Consider the following 23753-nt stretch of genomic DNA (forward strand, 5'->3'; position numbering starts at 1 on the left):
ATTACGTTCCAATAACATCCAATAACCCAAAACCAGTCACACATTATTTCTGATAAAAAAATATATAATTATCGTTTGAGATCTTAAAGTGTGTTCATGTCAGTATTAGAGACTCGAGGACACTCTCCGACATCAATCTGATGTTTCACAGGATGAAGATTTTAGTTTTAAAAATATATATTTTATAGTTTATCTTATTTTGTAGAATCGATTTTAATGATCTTCAACTGTGTCATTGATGCACATCTGAGTAAGAAGAAATAAAAGTGTTATTTGTTTAAAAAAACCCTGAACTTTGTCACACAACATTCTCCATAACGGGAGCAGCGGTTACAGGAAGTCTGAGGGTTTTGAAGTTGGTTGGCTTTATGGGGCAAACGACATTCATGTACCGAAACCAGTCAACCACATTAGTGTGTGTGTGTGTGTGTGTGTGTGTGTGTGTGTAGTGTGAACTGTTGATCTTACACAGACGTTGTGCCCAGATGCCCATTTTATTTCTCATTAACACATTTCCATGCATTCTTATATCAGAAGTGAATATTCAAAACAACTTAACAACTGAATCAGAACTCAGACTCGAACTCGGAGCTGAACTCAGAGCGCTGTGTCGAGTGGAGGGTTAAAGCTCCTGCTCAGAGACTCCAGCAGTGGCTCTCTGGGAGCCCTTTTCCACTGACGGGGTGCCAGTGCTGACTGAGAGAAAAAGGGAATCTTCAGAAGTGTCGCAAATATCTGTAGGTTTAAGAGTCAGACCACGAGACCATGTAAATGTTTAACAGTGATGTTAATCTGAGTCTCATTTACTCTCCAAATCCAAATCCTCACACCATTAAATAAAGGCTGTAATATACATTTTAGAATTTCCTCCCGATAATTTTCTAAACCATTCCAAACTAGAAGGGAACTCAGTAGAGTCCAGACCTCCACCAAGCTACATGTTATCGACACCAAAATCAAATCACTTGAACCTCAGATGATATTAAAGCTGTCCACCAAATTTCATCCAAATCCGTTCACTACTTTTTGAATTACGTTGGGAAAAGATTAAAAAAAATCCTGGATCCACATACATATCCAGATTTACAGTGTCTTGCAAAAGTATTCACCCCCTTGGTGTTTGTCCTGTTTTGCTGCATTTCAAGCTGGAATTAAAATGGATTTTTGTAGGGTTAGCACCATTTGATTTACACAACATATTTACCACTTTAAAAGGCAAAATTGTTGTTTTATTGTGACACAAACAATAATTAAAATGAAAAAACAGAAATCTGGAGTGTGCATAAGTATCCCCCCCCCAATACTTTGTAGAGCCACCTTTTGCTGCAATTACAGCTGCAAGTCTCTTGGGATATGTCTCTATTAGCTTAGCACATCTAGCCACTGGGATTTTTGCCCATTCCTCAAGGCAAAACTGCTCCAACTCCTTCAAGTTAGATGGGTTGTGTTGGTGTACAGCAATCTTCAAGTTATGCCACAGATTCTCAATTGGATTGAGGTCTGGGCTTTGATTAGGCCATTCCAAGGCATTTAAATGTTTCCCTTTAAACCAATCCAGCGTAGCTTTAGCAGTGTGTTTAGGGTCATTGTCCTGCTGGAATGTGAGCCTTTGTCCCAGTCTCAAACCTCTGGCCGACTCAAACAGGTTTTCCTCCAGAATTGCCCTGTATTTAGTGCCATCCATCTTTCCTTCAGTCCTGACCAGCTTTCCTGTCCCTGCAGATGGAAAACATCCCCACAGCATGACGCTGCCACCACCATGCTTCACTGTAGGAATGGTGTTCTCAGGATGTTGGGTTTGCACCACACATGGCATTTCCCATGATGGCCAAAAAGATCAATTTTCGTCTCATTTGACCACAGGATCTTCTTCCATGTGTTTGGGGAGTCCGCCACATGCTGTTGGGCAAACTCCAAATGTGTTTTTTAAGCAATGGCTTTTTTCTGGCCACTCTTCCATAAAGCCCCGCCCACTCTGTGGAGTGTATGGCTTAAAGTGGTACTCTGTACAGATACTCCCATCTCTGCTGTGGATCTCTGCAGCTCCTTCAGTGTTATCTTTGGTGTCTTTGTTGCATCTCTGATTAATGCCCTCCTTGGCCGGTTTGTGAGTTTTGGTGGGCGGGGCCTTCTCTTGCCAGGTTTGTAGTGGTGCCATATTCTTTCCATTTTGCTATAATGGATTTAATGGAGCTCCGTGGGATATTCAAAGTTTGGGATGTTTTTATAACCCAACCCTGATCTATACTTCTCCACAACTTTGTCTCTGGCCTGTTTGGAGGCTCCTTGGTTTTCATGTTGTCTGCTTAGTCGTGTTGCAGAGTCAGGGTCCTTCCAGAACAGGTTGATTTATACAGACATCATGTGATAGATCATCTGACACTTTGCACAGAGGTGGATCTTAATCAACTAATTATGTGACTTATGAAGTGAACTGTTTGGAGCAGCTCTTATTTAGGGGTTTCATATGAAAGGGGTGAAATACTTATGCACACTCCAGATTTCTGTTTTTTTCATCTTAATTATTGTTTGTGTCACAATAAAACAACAATTTGCACCTTTAAAGTGGTCGGCATGTTGTGTAAAACAAATGGTGCTAACCCTACAAAAATCCATTTTAATTCCAGCTTGTAAAGCGACAAAACACCAAAGGGGGTGAATACTTTTGTAAGGCACTGTACATCAAATTCTAATCAATTATTCTCTCCACATTCACTGGATATGAGCAATTGTGCGCTCTGATTGGTGACTCTACTACTAGGATATCAGTTCATATACTGTGAGTAGAGAAAAAAAAATGGTGGAGTGTTACTGAACCAACTGAGGATGAAATAAAAACTCTACTTGAAAACAAAACTTCAAAAAATACAAAAAAGCAACAAAATATGGAATAAAAGTATTTGATGATAAGAACGTATCTTTTTTTCAATAATTATTATTATTATTATTGCTTTTTTCACAAATTGCTCCTGTCATTTCCCCGGTTTGTTTACATTCTAAGTGGAAATGATTTTGTCGGACGTTTTGTATAAAGTTTTTATTTATTGAATTTGCAAAAAATAAAAGTAAAAATGCTCTGTTTCTCAAAATCCAGTGAATGTGGATAGAATAAAACAGTTATTCCACTCAATCTCATCGTACATGGATTATAGACGACGCGGTGCTACGCACCTCGTCACCCATCAGCTCATGTACGACTCGATTTCAGGGAATAACTGTTATTTGCTCCTTTGCCCACCTTTTCTCCAAATTTCATCAAAATCTATTCAGTAGTTTTTGAGTTATATCCTATTGGGGGAAAAACAAACAAACAGGTGAAAACACAACCTCCTTTCTACGTGACGATATTCTAAATCAGTTTACGAATCAGTTTCTGAGCCTGAATCACTTTATAGGACTCTGAGTCAATCTACAGAAAACTGAATCGGTGTGTCAGAGTCTCAGTGGGTCCATGTGGGTGTACAGAAGGCCCAGATTCAAAAAAGAGTGTGTAAAGATCTAAAGGTCACACTCTCATCGAACACACACACACACACACACACACACACATGATTTGCCAGCAGTGTTGGACTGTACTGCATGTCTTCTGCTCTACAAAAACAGAAAAGCCAAAAAGCCACAGAGCTCCTAAAGCGGCGTGATGAACAGGGCGAGAGTTCACTGCATTCACCTTCATCAGAAACACACACACACACAAACACACACGCTGACGGACTGCAGCACGGGACGGTGTTCAGATACAGGAGTTTATTCAGTTCATCAACTAATAAATCATTTAGTGAAATCTCCCACAGCTGGTTATGCTGCAGGGTGAGCTTTAAAGTTCCACCTGAATTTCCTGACTCTCTTCCGTTCACGTCTGATTTCTCTGTATGAGTTCAGTGACTCAGTAACATGATCATATTTGTGTTTGTAAAGAGAGTTACAGTGCCTTGCAAAAGTATTCATACCCTTGAAATTTTTCCCATTTTTCCACCTTACAACCACAAACTTAAAAGTTTTTTATTGAGATTTTATGTGCTGGACCAACACAGAGTAGCACAGAATTGTGAAGTGAAATGAAAATGATAAATGGTCTTCAAAATTTTAAACAAATAAAAATCTGAAAAATGTGGTGTGCATTAGTATTCAGCCCCCCTGTACTCTGATACCTCTAAATACAATCCAGTGCAATCAATTGCCTTCAGAAGTCGTCTAATTAGTTAATAGAGTCCTACTGTGTGTAATTTACTCTCAGTATAAATACACTTGTTCTGTGAAGGCCTCAGTGGTTTGTTAGAGAACACTGAAGAACAAACAGCATCATGAAGACCAAAGAACTCACCAGACAGGTCAGGGATAAAGTTGTGGAGAAGTTTAAAGCAGGGTTAGGTTATAAAAAAATATCCCAAGCTCTGAACATCTCAAGAAGCACTGTTCAATCCATCATTCAAAAATGGAAAAAGTACGGCACAACTGCAAACCTACCAAGACATGGCCGTCCACCTAAACTGACAGAGCGAGCAAGGAGAGCACTGGTCAGAGAAGCAGCCAAGAGGCCCATGATCACTCTGGAGGAGCTGCAGAAATCCACAGCTCAGGTGGGAGAATCTGTGCACAGGACAACTATAAGTCATACACTCCACAAATCTGGCCTTTTTGGAAGAGTGGCAAGAAGAAAGCCATTGTTGAAAGACAGGCATAAGAAGTCCCGTTTGCAGTTTGCCAGAAGCCATGTAGGGGGCACAGCAAACATGTGGAAGAAGGTGCTTTGGTCAGATGAGACCAAAGTTGAACTTTTTGGCCTAAATGCAAAGCGCTATGTGTGGCGGAAAACTAACACTGCTCATCACCCTGCACACACCATCCCCACTGTGAAACATGGTGGTGGCAGCATCATGCTATGGGGATGCTTTTCTTCAGCAGGGACAGGGAAGCTGGTCAGAGTTGATGGGAAGATGGATGGAGCTAAATACAGGGCAATCCTGGAAGAAAACCTGCTGGAGGCTGCGAAAGACTTGAGACTGGGAAGGAGATTCACCTTCCAGCAAGACAATGACCCTAAACATACAGCCAGAGCTACAATGGAATGGTTTAGATCAAAGAATATTCATGTGTTCGAATGGCCCAGTCAAAGTCCAGACCTAAATCCCATTGAGCATCTGTGGCAAGACTTGAAAATTGCTGTTCACAGACGCTCTCCATCCAATCTGGCTGAGCTTGAGCTATTTTGCAAAGAAGAATTTCAGTGTCTAGATGTGCAAAGCTGGTAGAGACATACCACAAAAGACTTGCAGCTGTAATTGCAGCAAAAGGTGGCTCTACAAAGTATTGACGCAGGGGGCTGAATACTAATGCACACCACATTTTTCAGATTTTTATTTGTTTAAAATTTTGAAGACCATTTATCATTTTTGTTTCACTTCACAATTCTGTGCTACTCTGTGTTGGTCTATCACATAAAATCTCAATAAAAAACTTTTAAGTTCGTGGTTGTAAGGTGGAAAAATGTGAAAAATTTCAAGGGGTATGAATACTTTTGCAAGGCACTGTATATAGTTTATTTAAGTGAAGAAGGTGAAGCAGTGTGTGTGAGAGAGAGAAGGATTTGATGATCCAGCTGTGAGGTGACTCCTCCCTCTAGTGTGTGAAAAACAAATAACAGCTTCAGATGAAAGTTCTACAGGAGTGCAGTTGATGACCTTTGACCCTGAGCCTCAGTAACCTGGCCCTAAAGGGTTAAACTGTATATTTATTGCTGTGTTTTGGTGCAGGACGTGGAGATCAGAGTTTATGGGGTTTATATATAGCAGGCTGTGTTCCCTATGGAGCTCATCTCTGACCTGCAGAACGTTTTCCTGTTTGAGCAGAAAAAAAAACCCAAACCCACTGCTGTGGGAATCGTAAATGATCCAGTTCGAGCAGTTTGTTAAAACACAAAATGACTCAGTCCAGAACAGACAGAACTGAGGTTGTGAAGATGAGCAGACACTCGGGATGATGATGGTAAAGGAAACAGAACCATGGTGTGTAACGCTCTGCTTAAAACCCTGAGTCAGGACATAAACACGCCATGGTGATGTGATGGTGGTGTAAATATTTGTTGTAGTTACAAAACACAGTGTGTGATTAAGGTTTAGCTTTAAACACAACAGCTTTAACGATGATCTGATAAAGAATTGGTGACGTAAAGTCGAAAAGTTTCTCTGTTTAGATTTTCTTTAGTAGAAACATCTGTGACTGAGTTTTTAGAACACTGACTTTAAACAAACTCTCACTGTGACACCTGGAAATAATCAGGAATATATATATATTACTGATATGAGGATGTGTGAGTGAGAAGATGACGAGTGTTGAAATAAATCCAAGAGCAGGAGTGTGATATATCAGCAGAACATCCCTGCAGGAACAGTCCTAATGATCACCTCCACACTCATCACTCAGCAGCTCAGAGAACACCACCTGATCCAGCACACACTCTTATTTTACACTTTATTTCCATTTCTTTCGTCCATTTATTTCGAACGGTGAACAGAATTGTATTCACTCACTGGACATTTTTTCATCGGAACACGTGTATGTTCAATGCGCGACTGTTCACTCTTACACTCTTACAGCACGATGACGTCGTGGCTCGCGCCTCTATATGAGGCAGTAGATACAACAAAAACGATTTTGACCTTTTTGGTGACCTTGACCAGACGACCCTCAAAATGTTGGATGTTCTATTTGAGACCAATGACCATCTATCCTGAAAGTTTCATGAAGATTGATCCAGCCGTTTTCCCCGAATATCATTTACAAAGAAACAAAGAAACCTGACGGAAAACAATCCCTCACCCCGATTACTCCGTAGTGGGCGAGCTAATAAAACTCTAGTGACAGAGGATTACAGATGTTTACAGTTAATTATATTACATTCCAGGTGTTTAGCAGACGCTCTTATCCAGAGCAACGTACAGCCTGTTGAGGGTTCAGTGCCTTACTTGAGGGCACTTCAGCCATTCCTGCTGGTCCAGGGAATCAAACTAGCAACCGTTTGGTCCCAAAGCTGCTTCTCTAACCTTTAGGCCATGGCTTCCCCATATATTCACCATCATGACTGAGTTTAGAAAGATCTCAAATTATTGTTTGTTTGTTTGTTTGTTTGTTTGTTTGTTTGTTTGTTTGTTTGTAGAAGTCTTGCCAGAATCCTTCAGTGTGCACATTCAGGTGTCTGATTTGATAGAATGCAAATTTTAAAAAAAGGTCAAATCTGACAGAAAGCTGATGGACCGTCTTCCTGCACAGATAAAGTAAAACTGGTTTAATGAAAACATTACTGATCATAAATACCAGCTCTCCAGGTTAACAGTGTGTTCAGAAAAAAGACACACACACACACACACACGGCTCCATTACTTTATAAGGTGCTGTTAAAGCAGGGTGTGAGACCTCAGCAGACATGTCACTGCTTGTCTGGTTACTGTCAGTGCTGTACTTTATCCTCTCTCTCTCTCTCTCTCTCTCTCTCACACACACACACACACACACACACACACACAGTCTCCCCATTCAATCTCTCCTTGATTCTAAAATTACACAGTTAACCTCAGTGAAAAAGTTTATAAATGCAGTGAGGATGTACTATTGTGTGTGTGTGTGTGTGTGTGTGTGTGTGTGTGTGTGTGTGTGTGTGTGTGTGTGTGTTAGGGTTGCCACCACCTGTGTCTGACAAAAATCCTGGACATTTCGACCATCCAATCGACCTTTTTGCTTGTAAGCAACGGCGCCCTTCGCACATCTAACCCAAGACAAAAATCGCCCTTCTACGCTGAAACTGTATTGCTCTAATTAGTAAAAATGACGCTTTTGCTAGTTATTTGTTTAGTTAATTGCTTTACATAATATAGCAGGTCTTCATTATTTTGGTTTATTTCCAACAGTTTTTGGTTGTGGACACCTGGGGGCAGTAGTGGGCACAGGTAAAAGGGGAATACATAATTAAGTTCTGTTTGTTTGCTTATGTGGAATAAAAATAAATAATCTAATTTTTCACTGTATCTAAGAATACCTGAATGTAACAATGTAAGGTGTAGTGTCAAACAGCTTACCTGATTGCTTAGAGTGTGGTGTGTGCTTTGCCTGTGCCTCTGCTGCTTGCTGCTCTTGGCTAAACAAATACATAGGAGGACATGTAACTGATATAACTGGGCACATACAGTACATACAGGAGTATGTACTACACTACACTATTTCATTTAATTCACTAAAACCTTACCTAATCTTCCATTTATATTTGGTGTTTTTCTTTGCTGCTGCTATGAGTCCTGGCTGATTTTCAATGAATGTCTTGAACTCAGTACAGGACAACTGAAAGTTTAGCCTGACTTGAAGCTCAGCCTTCACCATTGCAACAGAGAGTCTGTTTCTTTTATCAGTCCAAGCATCCTCCATTGCCCCTTTTCCACCAAAGCAGTTCCAGGGCTGGTTCGGGGCCAGTGCTTAGTTTGGAACCGGGTTTTCTGTTTCCACTGACAAAGAACTGGCTCTGGGGCCAGAAAAACCGGTTCCAGGCTAGCACCAACTCTCTGCTGGGCCAGAGGAAAGAACCGCTTACGTCAGCGGGGGTGGGGGTGGGGGCGGAGTTGTTAAGAACAATAACAAGACCGCGAAAGATCACCATTTTTAAGCGATGAGAAGCAGCAGCTGTACAAACGCGAAGTCATCCATCATTATTATTATTGTTGTTGTTGTTGCTGCTGCTGCTGCTTCTTCCGTGTTGTTTTTGCTTTGATATTCGCGCCAAAGTTTATGTAAACGTAGCGCCGTAACTGACGTATACAGCGATGTAAGTGACGTATACAGCGACGTAATGACGTATTCCAGCGACGTAATGACGTGGCTCCGCTTAGCACGGCGAGCTCGGAAAAGCAAACTGGTTCTCAGCTGGCTCGCAAGTTGAAATACACATTTTGCCCATTATGTACAAAAAACCGGGACATTCAGTGTCCCGGATTTTTTTTTTTTTTTCCGGGACAGACCATGAAAATCCGGGACAATCAGGAAAAACCGGGACAGGTGGCAACACTAGTGTGTGTGTGTGTGTGTGTGTGTGTGTGTGTGTGTGTGTGTGTACTAGTGCATCTCAAAAAGTTAGAATACCATGAAAAAGTTCCTTTTTTTCATAATTTAATTCAAAAAGGTAAACTTTGATATATTCTATATTCATTACATGTAAAGTGAAATATTTAAAGCCTTTTTTGTTTTAATTTTGATGATTATGGCTTATAGCTCATGAAAATCAGAAATCCAGTATCTCAAATAATTAGAATATTCCCTAAGATCAATCAAAAAAAGGATTTACAATACAGAAATGTCCAACTTCTGAAAACTATATTCATTTATACACTCAATACTTGGTTGGGGCTCCTTTACCATGAATTACTGTATCAATGCGGTGTGGCATGGAGGTGATCAGTCTGTGGCACTGCTGAGGTGTTATTGAAGCCCAGGTTGCTTTGATAGTGGCCTTCAGCATATCTGTATTTTTGGGTCGGGTGTTTCTCATCTTCCTCTTGACAATACCCCATAGATTCTCTACGGGGTTCAGGTCAGGCAAGTTGGCTGGCCAATCAAACACAGTAATATCATGGTCAGCAAACCATTTGGTAGTAGTTTTGGCACTGTGGGTAGGTGCTAAGTGGAAAAGGAAATCAGCATCTCCAAAAAGCTCGTCAGCAGATGGAAGCATGAAGTGCTCTAAAATCTCCTGGTAGATGGCTGTGTTGACTTTGGACTTGATAAAACACAGTGGACCAACACCAGCAGATGACATGGCACCCCAAATCATCACAGACTGTGGAAACTTCACACTGGGCTTCAAACACCTTGGATTCTGTGCCTCTCCACTCTTCCTCCAGACTCTAGAACCGTGACTTCCAAATTTAATGCAAAATGTACTTTCATCTGACTTTGGGCCACTGAGCAACAGTCCATTTCTTTCTCTCCTTAGCCCAGATAAGACACTTCTGACATTGTCTCTGGCTCAGGAGTAGCTTGACATTAGGAATGCGAAAGTTGTATCCCCTTTCTTGAAGATGTCTGTTCGTGATGGGTCTTGATACACTGACACCAGCCTCAGTCCACTCCTTGTGAAGCTCTCTCAAGTTCTTGAATCAACTTTTCTTGACAATCCTCTCAAGACTGCGGCGATCCCTGTTGCTTGTGCACCTTTTCCAGCCACCCTTTTCAGCAATGACCTTTTGTGGCTTACCCTCCTTGTGGAGGGCATCAGTGATCATCTTCTGGACAACAGTCAAGTCAGCAGTCTTCCCCATGATTGTGGTTATGTGTACTGAACTAGACCGAGAGATACACTGTGTTCATACTGTTTTACTCAAACTCGAAATGAAATATTATAATATTTTGAGATTTTTTTTGTTTTTGTACTGTATGCCATACTGATTAAAATTAAAATAGAAAAATGCTTGAAACATTTTAGTTTATGTGTAATGAGTCTATAATATATAACATTTTCACTTTCTTAAATAACTGATGGAAAATATTGAACTTTTTCTCAATATTCTAATTTTTTGAGATGCACTAGTAAATCTACTGAGTCCCCCTTTATATTGTCACACACACTGAGTAATCCCCACTAGAGGGCGCTGTGTGCAGCTGTAACACACACCAGTGTTAATTATTAACATTACAGGGCAGTGAAGGTCAGTGACTTGTTTATCCATATGTGGAAATGTGGGTGGGTCTGAGTGGGCGTGGCTTGGAGACCATATACAGACGTGTGGTTGTGTCATTACAGGTGCAGTGGTCAGTAGTTACATTGTTCTGACGTTTACAGATGATAAATCGTGTAAATTATTGGAACAGTGCTGGACTGCTTGGTTGTGTTTAAATCCCTCCTGTCAGTTATATTATAGACACGCCCCCAACCGCTTTCACTTCTTTATAGTGGGAGGTTCTGCAGGAGTACGGAGAGGCTGAGGGGTAACTGGTGAGGTATACATTGTTTAAGATAGGCGAGGGACAGGTAAGCGAGGGACAGATGGGTGAGGGGCAGCGGGAGAGGGGCAGGTGGGTAAGGTGGAAGTGAGTAAGGGGCAGGTAGGAGAGGGGCAGATGGGAATCTGGCGGTGAAGTACAGGTGTGTATTCCTGAAGTGTGTATCTGTATATCTGTGTATCTGTGTGTTCTGTTTCATTCTCAGTCTCTCCTCAGAAACATCAGGTAAGTGAAAGTCGGAAGGTCGATGTAGACGGGTGGAGCACTTTGATCGTATTATCCCCAGAGCACGTCAGAAAATCGGACCTGTCAAACTATATTTGAGTCATCTTTGATCTTATCTACAACCCCGATTCCAAAAAAGTTGGGACAGTACAGATTGTAAATAAAAACGGAATGCAATGATGTGGAAGTTTCAAAATTCCATATTTTATTCAGAATAGAACATAGATGACATAAATGTTTAAACTGAGAAAATGTATCATTTAAAGAGGAAAATTAGGTGATTTTAAATTTCATGACAACAACACATCTCAAAAAAAGTTGGGACAAGGCCATGTTTCCCACTGTGAGACATCCCCTTTTCTCTTTACAACAGTCTGTAAACGTCTGGGGACTGAGGAGACAAGTTGCTCAAGTTTAGGGAGAGGAATGTTAACCCATTCTTGTCTAATGTAGGATTCTAGTTGCTCAACTGTCTTAGGTCTTTTTTGTCGTATCTTCCATTTTATGATGCGCCAAATGTTTTCTATGGGTGAAAGATCTGGACTGCAGGCTGGCCAGTTCAGTACCCGGACCCTTCTTCTACGCAGCCATGATGCTGTAATTGATGCAGTATGTGGTTTAGCATTGTCATGTTGGAAAATGCAAGGTCTTCCCTGAAAGAGACGTCGTCTGGATGGGAGCATATGTTGCTCTAGAACCTGGATATACCTTTCAGCATTGATGGTGTCTTTCCAGATGTGTAAGCTGCCCATGCCACACGCACTAATGCAACCCCATACCATCAGAGATGCAGGCTTCTGAACTGAGCGCCGATAACAACTTGGGTCGTCCTTCTCCTCTTTAGTCCGAATGACACGGCGTCCCTGATTTCCATAAAGAACTTCAAATTTTGATTCGTCTGACCACAGAACAGTTTTCCACTTTGCCACAGTCCATTTTAAATGAGCCTCGGCCCAGAGAAGACATCTGCGCTTCCGGATCGTGTTTAGATACGGCTTCTTCTTTGAACTATAGAGTTTTAGCTGGCAACGGCGGATGGCACGGTGAATTGTGTTCACAGATAATGTTCTCTGGAAATATTCCTGAGCCCATTTTGTGATTTCCAATCCAGAAGCATGCCTGTATGTGATGCAGTGCCGTCTAAGGGCCCGAAGATCACAGGCACCCAGTATGGTTTTCTGGCCTTGACCCTTACGCACAGAGATTCTTCCAGATTCTCTGAATCTTTTGATGATATTATGCACTGTAGATGATGATATGTTCAAACTCTTTGCAATTTTACACTGTCGAACTCCTTTCTGATATTGCTCCACTATTTGTCGGCGCAGAATTAGGGGGACTGGTGATCCTCTTCCCATCTTTACTTCTGAGAGCCGCTGCCACTCCAAGATGCTCTTTTTATACCCAGTCATGTTAATGACCTATTGCCAATTGACCTAATGAGTTGCAATTTGGTCCTCCAGCTGTTCCTTTTTTGTACCTTTAACTTTTCCAGCCTCTTATTGCCCCTGTCCCAACTTTTTTGAGATGTGTTGCTGTCATGAAATTTCAAATGAGCCAATATTTGGCATGAAATTTCAAAATGTCTCACTTTCGACATTTGATATGTTGTCTATGTTCTATTGTGAATACAATATCAGTTTTTGAGATTTGTAAATTATTGGATTCCGTTTTTATTTACAATTTGTACTTTGTCCCAACTTTTTTGGAATTGGGGTTGTACCTCGCAGTTAGCATTAGCCACAAATGTCAACACAGTGGAGTGGAAGAAAAATCCAGGCTTCCGCTGTGATGCAGCAATGAATCATGGGAAAGGTCAGAGTTCGGGAAAGTTGTGTGTAGGACACAGTTATAGTGGAGCTCCTCATGCGCAGAGTGGAGCCTCATACTTCAGAGAATGTGGTAACGCATCGACCTGATTTTCAATGACTTTGGACCGTATGATGTACATATGAGTGATGAACGCATCCCCCCACGGGGATCCTGACTGTAACTGCAAGCCAACGTATCTCATAAACACCTGACCACCAGACAACGAAATCTGTCTTTTTATTTCCAAAAGACAGATGGATTTTTATCCTGCACTTATTTTTAATTTCTTTTTTAAAAAGTAACATGGGATTATTTACGAACACAGTTTACAGAAATATTCACCACAGTTTCATATAAAACGAGTTAAAACAGTTTATTAGTCTACTCACTTGTTGGACAGTTGACAGTTTGTGTCGTGTAAGGGTGAGAGACGGATGTAATCGCAGGCTCTGATGTTTACCGAAAGCAGATTGCGTTAAACAAACAAACAGCACAGTGAGATACACTACCATTCAAAAGTTTGGGGTCACCCAGACAATTTTGTGTTTTCCATGAAAAGTCACACTTTTATTTCCCACCATAAGTTGTAAAATGAATAGAAAATATAGTCAAGACATTTCTCTGGCCATTTTGAGCATTTAATCGACCCCACAAATGTGATGCTCCAGAAACTCAATCTGCTCAAAGGAAGGTCAGTTTTATAGCTTCTCTAAAGAGCTCAACTGTTTTCAGCTGCGCTAACATGATTGTACAAGGGTTTTCTAATCATCCATTAGCCTTCTGAGGCAATGAGCAAACACATTGTACCATTAGAACACTGGAGTGAGAGTTGCTGGAAATGGGCCTCTATACACCTATGGAGATATTGCACCAAAAACCACACATTTGCAGCTAGAATAGTCATTTACCACATTAGCAATGTATAGAGGTTTTCGAACCACGTGACCGTTGCCATGTCGACAAGTAGATGGCGCCATTTTGGCGGTCACAACAATGGCGACTCCCGCTAGATCTGTATACCTGTATATCTGTATCCCACATGATCTGTATACCTATGTCGTTAAAAACCCATCGCCATACACAGGTATTGATCTGAAAGCATATAAGAATTTGGATGCCTACAAATATTTTGTGTCAGGCTGGGTAACATGCCTACATCAGTGGGTCGTCCCTGGAGCCGGTGGTTGGCATCTTATTACAGCTAAGGTTTGTTCACATTTTCATTTACTTTCGGTCCTCAGGATAAACAAAATGTTATTAAATGTCATTGAAATAACTTCTTAGTCTGTTGAGACATGGCCCATTATAAATTTGCTGTTACCAGGCAATGACCAAGAACTGTATTATTAGGGTCGGTGTCTGTGTTGTAGCAGTGTACTAGCAGCTAGCTGTTAGCACTAGCTAATGTCAACAACATAGCTAGTATGTTACTGTAGCAATGTTTACGTTCAGTCATTTGGATGACTGTTAAAACCTTTCAGTCTCAAGTTTTTCCTTTACTGTATTTACTAGTTTACTGAGCTAGCGCGCTCGGGCAAGCCGGGAGCTAGCACGCTCCGGCGCGCGCTAGTTCCCGGCCTGCCCGAGCGCGCTAGCTCAGTAAACTAGTAAATACAGTAAAGGAAAAACTTGAGACTGAAAGGTTTTAACAGTCATTCAAATGACTGAACGTAAACATTGCTACAGTAACATACTAGCTATGTTGTTGACATTAGCTAGCTTGACCTTCAAAATGGCAGACACCGGGGCGTCACGTGACCCTGTGACGTCAGGTGAAAAACCTCAATAGAGTGTATTTCTGATTAGTTTAAAGTGATCTTCATTGAAAAGAACAGTGCTTTTCTTTCAAAAATAAGGACATTTCAAAGTGACCCCAAACTTTTGAATGGTAGTGCAAATAATGAATAATACAGTAGACTTAAAGCAGCGGTCTGAGGTTCCACTGGACAGAGACCTCGGGGCAGAACCAGGACCTGCTGTAAAGAGCCGATCTCATACTCAGATTGGAAAACGTCTGGGAATCCTACAGGAGGAGCTGGAATCTGTGGCCGGGCATAGAGAACTCTTCTCATCCTGCTGCCATGGCAACAATCGCCACTAATCGCGCTCTCTAACTCATCGAGAAAGCCGAGTGAACCTGACAGGATCTTCCAGAAAAACTCTGGAGCTGAAAAACTGTTTGTCAGTCAGAAGGCTGTAGAAAGATCTAAAGTTCTAAAGAGCATGACTTTAAGTTCAAAGACACACCCAACAGTGCACACACACACACACACACACACACACACACACCCCTTCTTTGCCATACAAAAACATTCACACGCCTCAGTGATGAACATAAGGTGTTAAGTTTCTGTTTTATTTCTGCTTCCTCACTCAAAAGGAAGTTGTTTACTCTCGCTGTGTGTGCGTCTTTACTTATTTTCTCTAGAATCCTCATGTCCTTCAAAGTGAAAGTTTTTCAGGGAGGTTTTGTCAGTTGAAATTCAAAACCACTCCAACAGGTTACACAGTACACACTGATACACACCGATAAACACTCCCACACACTCACAGATACTCGTACTGGAGTTTTCCCTGCCACCCTCACCTCAGGCTTGATCATCAGGGATAAATCCCTTTATTTGGGATAGAATGAGCTTTATTTTTCTGTAAAGCTCTTTGTAACGGCGTCTGCTGTTAAAAGTGCCTTGCAAATAAACTGACTCATACACCAAAGACCAAAAGGACCATCCAGACTGTTACAGGAACGAGTCCAAAAGCCAGGGTGTGTCATGGTATGGTGTTGGGTCAGTGCCCTTGGTGAAGGTAACTTACACTTCTGTGATGGAGCATTAATGCAGAAAAGTCCACTGAAATTTTGGAGCAACATCTGCTGCTTTCAAGACGACGTCTTTTCCAGGGAGATTCCAACAAGACAATGCAAAACCACATTCTGCTCACATTACAAAGGCGTGGCTGTGGAAGAAGAGGGTGTGTCTCCTCTGACCCCAATAGAGAATGTGTGGAGAATTTAGAAATGAAAAGTGACGACCCCGAACTGTTTCACACCTTCAGACCTGTTTACAGGAAGAACGGGACAAAAATAACACCTGAAACACTTCATCACTCGGAATCTTCAGTCCATAAACACCTTTTAAGTGTCGGGAGAAGGAACAGGAACATTATAAAGCACACACACACACACACACACACACACACACACACCGGTTCTTATCACTGAGCTAAACACTTTCTGTGGTCTTTCTTAATGAGGACCAGCCACAACAAGTTGAGAAGCACCTGCTGCATTCCTCTGTGTGTGTGTGTGTGTGTGTGTGTGTGTGTGTGTGTGAGTGTGTGTGTGTGTGTGTGAGTGTTCAGACTTGAAAACCAAAGCAGTATTTTGAATGAGCATTAAACAGTATTTCAAAGGGACTCACCTCAGTGCAAAGTCCTCAGAGAACTTGAGTGTGTGTGTGTGTGTGTGTGTGTGTGTGTGTGTGTGTGTGTGTGTGTGTGTGTGTGAGTGTTCAGACTTGAAAACCAAAGCAGTATTTTGAATGAGCATTAAACAGTATTTCAAAGGGACTCACCTCAGTGCAAAGTCCTCAGAGAACTGGAGTGTGTGTGTGTGTGTGTGTGTGTGTGTGTTTAAATCCGTCCGGTTCGTCTGCTCCTGTTGTGTTTATAACAATTTGTCATTTGTGTTCTGTAGCACCAAAATCCTTCACTTCATCACACAGCGTCAGAATTCGCTTCCTCTCTCTCTCTCTCTCTCTCTCTCTCTCTCTCTTTCTTTCAGTTTCACTGCTCCGTCTTTGTCCCCTGTCACTATTCAATGACTTTCTTGTGTGTGTGTGTGTGTGTGTGTGAAAGAGAGGGCAGCTGCTTCTCTTTTCGATGAGGAAGTGTTCACATTAAGGGAAAACCGACATGGACTTTGAGACTCAAGTGAACTTGACGTCTCTAAAAACAGAACTGAACGTCTCCTGAATAATCACACAAAGCTAATGTTGCTAACAAGTCATGGAAGTGGATCATCATCAGTTCAACCTCAGTGTCCAAATCATTACACTCACATTATACAGCACAATTCATCTCAATAACATCAAGCTTTAAAAATTAAACACACACTTAACTGTCATGTTACGCTTTTATTTTTGATAGAATCATAATATAAAGCTGTAATAATCATATTAAAGGCTGTATAAGGGTCAGAGCCACCGGTTTAATCCTTTAAAACTTTATAACTTCAATCCTGTCTGGAATCCCAAGTCCTGAGTTTCGAGTCATTTGAGCTCCAGAACGTCACAGAAACCCTCACTATGTTGAAATCTGGTGATTGTTGAGGTGATTAACCGACTTCACGGTGATCCGGTTTGGACATTAATTCGGTTCGGCAAGTTGAACGAGTTTTCCCTCTTCTCTCTCTTCCGCCTCCCTCTGTGAGTATTTCTTGCCACTCGACTTCATCCACAATGGCACTGGGTTTAAAGGAATTTCCCTTCTGAACTGCAATTAATCTACCCCCCTAACCCTAGCTTCACAAGTGACCTGGTGTCTACTTATTCTCAAGCAGCTGTGCTTGGAAAGGACATCATCATATTAGGTGATCTCAACTGCAACATGCTCTCACTCACCTACCAAACCGGAATATTGTGCCCTCGGTGATTTGTGTTCTATGCTGAACCTCAGTCAGTTGATCTCTGAGCCCGTGAGAGTCACGGAAACCACTGAGTCACTAATAGATGTTATTCTCACATCGAATAAGGATCTCATTAAGCAAAGCAACATACTTCAGACTACGATAAGTGATCACTTTCTGGTATTCTGTAATTTAACCCCGAAGCATCCGAAATCTGCTCCACCTACCATAACTACTCACAGTTTTAACACTGAGAATTTTAACACTGAAGCCTTTTGCAAGGATATCTCAGAAGCTCCCTGGGACACTGTTAGTATTTTCGACCACATTGATGAACAGATATCGTCATTTAACAAGCTGTTCTTTGAAATTTTGGATCAACACGCGCCTATCAAATCATTCAAAGCCAAATATAAGAAATTACTTTATCACTGCAGATATTAAAGAACTGATGTCAAAACGTGATGACTCGTTGAAGCACGCCCGCAGGACAATGCATCCCTCTGACTGGGAGGCCTACAGAATCCTAAGACAAGATGTCAAGTCTAAGATCAGAGCAACCGAGTCCAAACATGTTAGAGAGGAAATCGCCTCTAATCACCCAGTGGGGATGAGTTCCCTTTTGAGTCTGGTTCCTCTCGAGGTTTCTTCCTCATGTCGTCTGAGGGAGTTTTTCCTTGCCACCGTCGCCACAGGCTTCATCATTGGGGATAGATTAGGGATAAAATTAGCTCATATTTTAAGTCGTTCAAATTCTGTAAAGCTGCTTTGCGACAATGTTTATTGTTAAAAGCGCGATACAAATAAACTCGACTTGACTTAATCAGTCCGTGGGCAGCACGGTGGTGTAGTGGTCAGCACTGTCGCCTCACAGCAAGAAGGTCCGGGTTCGAACCCAGTGGCCAGCGAGGACCTTTCTGTGTGGAGTTTGCATGTTCTCCCCGTGTCCGCGTGGGTTTCCTCTGGGTGCTCCAGTTTCCCCCACAGTCCAAAGACATGCAGGTTAGGTTAATATGGGACGGCCTTGGGCTGAGGTGCCCTTGAGTGAGGCTCCCAACTGCTCCCTGGGCGCTGTTAGCATGGCTGCCCACTGCTCTGGATATGTGTGTGTGCTCATTGCTCACGTGTGAGTGTTCACTGCTTCAGATGGGTTAAATGCAGAAAGGAAATTTCACAAGTGTGTGATGAATAAAGTTGTGCTTTCTTCTTGCTTTCTTTCTTTCAAATCATCAGTATGGAAAATTGTTCATCGATGCCTCAACCAGTATGGTAACTCCAACTTACAGTACTCTCGGGACACTCTAGAGGTCGCTAATGCCTTCAATGAGTACTTCGTTTCCGTTGGTGGAACAGCTGCAACCAGAGCAAAGAAGATAGCCATTGACTGTGGTTTACCTGCTTGCCCCTTGACTGCTCATGATCTCTCTTCCTCTCAGCCTGTTGAGGACGACGCATTGCCTAAGTTCATCTTTGAGCGCGTCTCACCTGATACAGTCAAGGATATCATCATCGGAATGCCCAACAACAAAGCTCCCAGATACGATAGGATTGGCATTAACGTGATCAAAGCTTGCCTGCCGCATATCCTGCATGTATTTACTCAGATATTTAACAACTCTCTTATGTCAGGTTGCTTCCCAAAGGACTGGAAAATAGCAGAGGTGGTTTCTCACCCTAAGGATGGCGATCATGAAGAACCTAGCAACAACCGCCCGATATCATTACTACCAGTCTTATCTGAGATCTTGGAACGCATTGCCCACAACCAGCTTGTCCACTTTTTGACTTCAAACAACAAGATGTCCATCCATCAGAGCGGCAACAAACAGTTTCATTCAACAGAAACACTTGGTCTTCTTTTTACCAGCCATCTGTTAAGGGCTGTTGGTGAGAAAAAAGTGACTAGTGTTTTGATGCTAGACCTGAGTAAGGCATTTGACAGCATTCAACATAACACCCTGTTGACCAAGCTCAATGCCCTTGGTGTTTCTGCAGAGGCCCTGTCTTGGTTTGGAAGCTACCTCACAGACAGACAGCAGTTTGTGCGCATAAATAGTTCCAGGTCTAGCCTACTAACTGTGAGTCATGGTGTCCCCCAGGGTTCAATATTGGGACCCCTTTTATATCAATGATTTGCCTTCTGTTTGTAACATCTGCAATGTAGAATCCTACGTGGACGACTCCAAACTGTCTCTCCTTTCCGGGTAAAGACGCCACAGTTGGAGTTGCGGACCTCAAGTCAGATCTTTTGCGGGTTGCTTCCTGGTGCTGCATGAATGGGTTACTTATAAACCCCAGTAAAACCAAGTTCTGCATCTTTGGTTCTTGAAGGATGCTTGCTCAGACTCTGATCCCTACTCTAACATTCCTAGAGAAAGATCTCACAGTTGAAGATTCCGTAAAGGATCTAGGTGTCATATTGGACAAGGGTCTGACCTTCGGCCAACATATTGACTCATTAGCATCTGATCTAATGGCTAAACTTTGTATGATAAGTAGGATAAGGTACCTTTTCGACAAATCACCTTTATTCATTGTTATCAACTCTCTAGTTTTCAGCAAAATGTTTTACTGTTCTGTGGTATGGTCAGGGACAAGTAAACATAACGTTGAAAAATTACAACTAGTGCAAAACTTTGCTGGCCGTCTCTTATCTGGCAAAAGGAAGTTTGACCATATCACTCCAATTATGAAACAGCTTAGGCTACTTCCCGTATCTGACCTTCTTTACATCAGGGAAGCTACAATGATGTTTAAAATCAGAAATAATTTAGCACCTCAGTACTTAACTGAACTTTATCATATGAGATCCGAGGTTCACAGGCAGGGCCGCTGACAGCTTTGGCTGGGCCCGGGACAAAATGCTCTGAATGGGCCCCCCCCGGGCCAACACACACACACACCTCTCTTATCCCAGTCTCTACTCACGCGATTGGGGTGCTCTTGAAGGAGCAGCGATGGACGGGGGATTTTGGGCAGGGCTGGGGGCGAACATAGTATACTGTGCGTGCGTACTGTCCAGTGTGAAAAGCAGAGAAGAACACAGCACTCGAGAAACGGCGGGATATGATTGCGGGCTAATGTGAATATCCTTAGCTTCAATCAGATATATGAAACACAATGTTATTAAGCCGTTGTGGTTATGAAATGATTCAATGCTCTGTGCGTTTGATATGGTGTTCAGTGTGACTTGCTCTCCCCTCATTTGTAACATGAATTGCGTGCCGCGCGTGCCTTGGTTGGGGTTACTTTACGGGGCTGGAAAAAGTTGGCTGTGTCTTACCTGGCTCAGCTGCCCCACTGCCTTTGCTAGTACCTGCTGCATCATCCGAATCTTTTTTAAAATATTTATGCAGTGAGCCCCTGAGTCTCTTGGTTTCTTTTTCTCTTTTCTTTTCTGTGCTCCTGACTTGTGCATGTTGGCAAATGGCACGCACGCTGATTGTCGAAGGGCTATGATCAAACGATGTCGTTTTTTTCCCCTTAAAGGTGGAGTACGAGATTTTGGAATAACGGTTCCCGCAAGCCATATTTTGAAAAGAAACACGCCCACCCTCGCCATGCTCCCACTCCCCGCGTCTCCACCCCCCTCCCCCTTATAAAGCCTGAGAAAGTCAGCCTTTATAATGGGTGTCTATTGCGTTACACACCAGTGGAGCTCGTTAAGTTAGAGTGTAGAGAGCTTGGAAAAATAGCTCAAACTTTCTCATTTAAACTGTGTTTTCAGCCCCAATTTTCACTCCACACACATAATTTTCTCAAAAGTAGGAGCCACACTTGTCCTGATTCACACAATGTGTCTACCTACACGATAGGACTTGCAGTTTTTGAATGAGAAGCCTGAAAGTGAGGAGAGGACAGGTGCGCTGCCCCATAGACTGCCATTATAAACTTGGCAGAAAAGTCACTCGTTTTTAACTCCCTCTAGTGACCTCATTTTTAACACTACAGACAAAAAAATACATCAGTGTGTTCAGGAGAGCCTTGTGGCGCTCATTGTGAAAGAAATTTGTGAACATCTCCTTCCGTTTTCGTGTAAATCCCCGTTGTTTGGAGGGAACGCACTGAGAAAATCCTGTGACACTCTGCTCGCAGCGCGCAGGTTGGGGGAGGGGCTGCTCGCTCTCTCACACACACAGAAGGGACGGGCTGAAAGAGTCAGACCAAACCATTTTTGCATTAGGGGTGGTAGGGGGTTCTTGATGCCTTTTTCAAAGACAATAAAGGCAAAAGATCTAGAAATCATTTATTGAATGCAAATATAGCACATTTCTCCCCCAAATCAACACATTTTGAAATGAAATAAAATAATCGCAACTTCATGAGAGCCCAGTTCTGGGCCCCCCCATTCCTGGGCCCGGGACAACATACCCGTTTGTCCCCCCTGTCGGCGGGCCTGTTCACAGGTATAACACCAGGAACAGAGACAGCTTAATTCTGCCCAAATGCCACACGTCACTTGCACAACAGTTATTTATATATCGCAGCGCCAGAGCGTGGAACGCCGTTCCCCCAACCATCAAGTCAAGCTCTAGCGCACAGGCCTTTAAGGGTAATTTAAAGAAATTATTATTGTCTAGATTTTTAAGTAACTAGTTTATTATTTTTATTATTGGACCAATGGAAATTTAAATATTGTATTTATTTTTTTTATTACCGTGTAAATGAATCTGGAAGATCCCCTATGGGGAGGATTAATAAAGATTTTGTATTTGTATTGTACCTCAAGGATAATTTTATGATTTAATGATCTACAGAGACATCACCATCCTGAAGAATCTGCTCCTGAACAACGGCCTCATAACTGTATGAAACTCACACTGGACCTGATCATTTCCACCACCTGTAATCACTGAGGCGTCTGTGGTGTTAACAGAGGAGTGTACAGTACATCCTTTATATTACACACACACCTACGCTCAATTTAGAGTCACCAGTTAACCTAACCTGCATGTCTTTGGACTGTGGGGGAAACCGGAGCACCCGGAGGAAACCCACGCGTACACGGGGAGAACATGCAAACTCCGCACAGAAAGGCCCTCGCCGGCCACGGGGCTCGAACCCAGGACCTTCTTGCTGTGAGGTGACAGTGCTGATCCCTACACCGCCGTGCCGCCCTAATGTAGAAGTCATGAAATAGAAATCTATAACAAAGTCTGTATGAAAAAAAATAATAATGGGGGCTAACACTTTCACAGTACTGTATGTATATAAAACTAAATAAATCTACGATATTAATTTTCCGGCGGCACGGTGGTGTAGTGGTTAGCGCTGTCGCCTCACAGCAAGAAGGTCCTGGGTTCGAGCCCCGTGGCCGGCGAGGGCCTTTCTGTGCGGAGTTTGCATGTTCTCCCCGTGTCCGCGTGGGTTTCCTCCGGGTGCTCCGGTTTCCCCCACAGTCCAAAGACATGCAGGTTAGGTTAACTGGTGACTCTAAATTGAGCGTAGGTGTGAATGTGAATGGTTGTCTGTGTCTATGTGTCAGCCCTGTGATGACCTGGCGACTTGTCCAGGGTGAACCCCGCCTTTCGCCCGTAGTCAGCTGGGATAGGATCCAGCTCGCCTGCGACCCTGTAGAAGGATAAAGCGGCTACAGATAATGAGATGAGATGAGATATTAATTTTCCAATCCACAATCAAGAGTGAAAGGAAAAACAGGAACTGGAGCTCAGCTGCCCCCTCTAGTGGTCCATTTATTGTGAATAACCAATCAGAGAGCAGAATCTCATCATGTGACCTTTCAGGTGTGGAAAAATGGCTACCATACAACATCCCTGAACAGAACATCTTTATTTTTCTTTCTGATATTTCAGTATTTAAATTTGTTGGTGAACGATGATAATGATCAGGTGAAAGTTAGTGAGCTGACTAATGGCTTTAACATTCAACATTTAGAAAACAAATAATTTTAGATTCACTTAAACTTCTTTAAAATAATCCCAACCTTCCCTCACTGAGACGTCATGTGTCAGGATATTTTATAAACCTGTTAGAATTAAAACTGTAGAAATAAGTGCTGTATGTTTCATAATCATCTGCACTGAATTGTGTTGCGGATAAGGGCCCCGGGTCCCACAACACCGAGAACTAGAACTCCAGCTGATACCTCTAA

The 23753-nt window shown here is 42.4% G+C and overlaps 1 protein-coding gene across 7 annotated transcripts in view; it reads right to left on the minus strand.

The window, feature by feature from the left end:
• Positions 1–16884, minus strand: part of dennd2da (DENN/MADD domain containing 2Da) — a 52427-nt gene extending 35543 nt beyond the window's left edge. For 2 of the 7 annotated variants that reach the window (XM_060932656.1, XM_060932654.1), the window contains exon 1: positions 16590–16884. The gene's annotated coding sequence lies outside the window, so the exon portion shown is untranslated. Of the gene's footprint in view, positions 1–8072; positions 8132–15831; positions 16074–16436; positions 16513–16589 lie in introns of those variants that run through there. The other 5 variants (XM_060932657.1, XM_060932655.1, XM_060932658.1 and 2 more) reach the window with 4 other exon arrangements.
• Positions 16885–23753: the final 6869 nt, after the last annotated feature.

This window comes from Neoarius graeffei, chromosome 10 (genome assembly GCF_027579695.1).
Source record: "Neoarius graeffei isolate fNeoGra1 chromosome 10, fNeoGra1.pri, whole genome shotgun sequence".
NCBI classification, from domain to species: Eukaryota; Metazoa; Chordata; class Actinopteri; order Siluriformes; family Ariidae; genus Neoarius; species Neoarius graeffei.